The following is a 3391-nucleotide window of genomic DNA, read 5'->3' as shown; positions in this document are numbered from 1 at the left end:
TGATGATTCTTCACGTCTTCCATTTCCACGTTGTTTGTTATTTTCCCTCAGACTCTGAGTAAAGTTTATACAGCGAGGATTAAACCCAGAACTTTTGCATTTTGCGTGGAGATCTGATCTTCACAAGGCAAAGACCACTGGAAAAAACACAGGACTCTTTCCAAAAGAAAGAAAAAGCACACCACAGGAATACCAAATAAATAAACTGTAAATAATTCATTATTAATATTTTGGCTTTGAGATGAACTGCAACATTTCAGCCTGCTGTTAGATGTGGAAGGTAAAGAAGACAGAGAGATAGACGGGTACGTCAGTGGGTAAGAGATTAAGAGAGAAGTAGAGAATCAGGCTTTTCTGTGGGTAGGGAGGTAAGTGGGAGGGTCGATAAGTCATTAGGTAGTTAGGCAACTAGGTAGCTGGATACATGGGTAGTTAGGAAGGAAGACAAACAGGAAATTCAAGAGGGAAGTGGGTTGGTAAAGGATGTGACGGAGGGAGGATGTGATGGAGGGAGGATGTGATTGAGAGAGGATGTGATGGAGGGAGGATGTGATGGAGGGAGGATGTGACGGAGGGAGGATGTGATGTGACGGAGGGAGGATGTGACGGAGGGAGGATGTGATGGAGGGAGGATGTGACGGAGGGAGGATGTGATGTGACGGAGGGAGGATGTGATGTGATGGAGGGAGGATGTGACAGAGGGAGGATGTGATGGAGGGAGGATGTGACGGAGGGAGGATGTGGTGTGATGGAGGGAGGATGTGATGTGACGGAGGGAGGATGTGGTGTGACGGAGGGAGGATGTGATGGAGGGAGGATGTGATGGAGGGAGGATGTGATGGAGGGAGGATGTGACGGAGGGAGGATGTGATTGAGAGAGGATGTGATGGAGGGAGGATGTGATTGAGAGAGGATGTGATGGAGGGAGGATGTGATGGAGGGAGGATGTGATGGAGGGAGGATGTGATTGAGAGAGGATGTGATGGAGGGAGGATGTGATGGAGGGAGGATGTGACAGAGGGAGGATGTGATTGAGAGAGGATGTGATGGAGGGAGGATGTGATGGAGGGAGGATGTGATTGAGAGAGGATGTGACGGAGGGAGGATGTGACGGAGGGAGGATGTGATGGAGGGAGGATGTGATGGAGGGAGGATGTGATGGAGGGAGGATGTGACGGAGAGAGGATGTGATTGAGAGAGGATGTGATGGAGGGAGGATGTGATGGAGGGAGGATGTGATTGAGAGAGGATGTGACGGAGGGAGGATATGACGGAGGGAGGATGTGACGGAGGGAGGATATGACGGAGGGAGGATGTGACGGAGGGAGGATGTGACAGAGGGAGGATGTGACGGAGGGAGGATGTGATGTGATGGAGGGAGGATGTGACGGAGGGAGGATGTGACGGAGGGAGGATGTGACGGAGGGAGGATGTGATTGAGAGAGGATGTGACGGAGGGAGGATGTGACTGAGAGAGGATGTGATGTGATGGAGGGAGGATGTGACGGAGGGAGGATGTGATGTGATGGAGGGAGGATGTGATGTGACAGAGAGGATGTGATGTGATGGAGGGAGGATGTGATGGAGGGAGGATGTGATGTGACGGAGGGAGGATGTGATGGAGGGAGGATGTGATGGAGGGAGGATGTGATGTGATGGAGGGAGGATGTGACTGAGAGAGGATGTGACGGAGGGAGGATGTGACTGAGAGAGGATGTGATGTGATGGAGGGAGGATGTGACGGAGGGAGGATGTGATGTGATGGAGGGAGGATGTGACGGAGGGAGGATGTGATGGAGGGAGGATGTGATGGAGGGAGGATGTGACGGAGGGAGGATGTGATGGAGGGAGGATGTGATGTGATGGAGGGAGGATGTGACGGAGGGAGGATGTGATGGAGGGAGGATGTGATGGAGGGAGGATGTGATGTGATGGAGGGAGGATGTGATGGAGGAAACTGTGGAAGAAAGTGAACAGACTTTAAATTCATTGTGAAATTGTAAAATCTGTGAAACACATTAAACGGCGTGTGGTTCACTGCCAGTATGAACTCTGGGGATTACACTATTAACCACACTGTTACACACACACACACACACACACACACACACACACACACACACACACACTCACACACACTCACACACACACACACTCACACACACACAATCTCAGATTTTATTTAAATTTTTATTTATACAGGTTCCACCATTTCTCTTATCACACACACCGACCTAACACTAGCACACAACATGACTGAGAGTACATGACAGTGCAGTGTGTTCTGATTGGCTGAGAGCAGTGCAGTGTGTTCTGATTGGCTGAGAGCAGTGCAGTGAGTTCTGATTGGCTGAGAGCAGTGCAGTGTGTTCTGATTATAGAGATATAAGCACTAAATGAATAGGAACACATGATAATCTGTGAATAAACTCAGAGAATGAAACTAAGCGCACTCAGTGGTGTATGAAGTGAAGATTCAGATGTAGGGCCGTGTGAGGATTTCTCTCACAGATAAAGTCTGGATTTAAAATCACAGTTTTTCTTTCTTGAACAATTCTTGAATTCTTGAACAATAAGATCAGAGTTTAGATAACTGATTAAATGCTCTGACCTCATGGTTATGATTTTCTGTCACACTGAGGGAATGAAACCTGCTCTACATGACTGAAGGAAGTTTCAGTTGTAGCTACTCATCGCTGTGTTTTTGTTTTTTTTGACATCTGCTTAACATTTAAAATATTTTGTTATTGGCCGAGGATGCTAATAAGAACCAGGGTGCTAAGTCTCAGTGACTGGAACAGAGTAGGAGGAGATGCTGGAAAATAAAAAAAATACACATAAAATAGTGAGAGAGAAAATCAGAGACACATTGGTTCGATTCTCCAATTATTTCTGAGAAGAGACAGATCTGGACGAAGATTCGGAAAAACACATGAAGTTGATTAAGGGCAGAGTAATCACATCATTCAATCTAAACCCGGAAAACACACACACACACACACACACACACACACACACACACACACACACACACACACACACATATATATATATATATACACACACAGACATACACACACATACACACACACACACATACACATATATATATATATATACACACACACACATACACACACACACAAACACATACACACACAAACACATACACACACATATATACACATACACACACACACACACACACACACACACACACACACACAGAGGTCTTAAAGAGACGTATGGCTGTGTCCCGAATGCCAGAGAGAGAGTGAACACTGTTCTAACATTAGCAGGTGTGTAGCAGCGTGTGGTTTGGAACAGTGAGAGGAATTCAGTATCAGAGAGACGGGTCGTGTGGAAGGAGACGTCAGAACGGGGAGTTCGT

Source organism: Ictalurus punctatus, chromosome 20 (assembly GCF_001660625.3).
Source record: "Ictalurus punctatus breed USDA103 chromosome 20, Coco_2.0, whole genome shotgun sequence".
NCBI classification, from domain to species: domain Eukaryota; kingdom Metazoa; phylum Chordata; class Actinopteri; order Siluriformes; family Ictaluridae; genus Ictalurus; species Ictalurus punctatus.
This window is presented reverse-complemented; position numbering follows the sequence as displayed.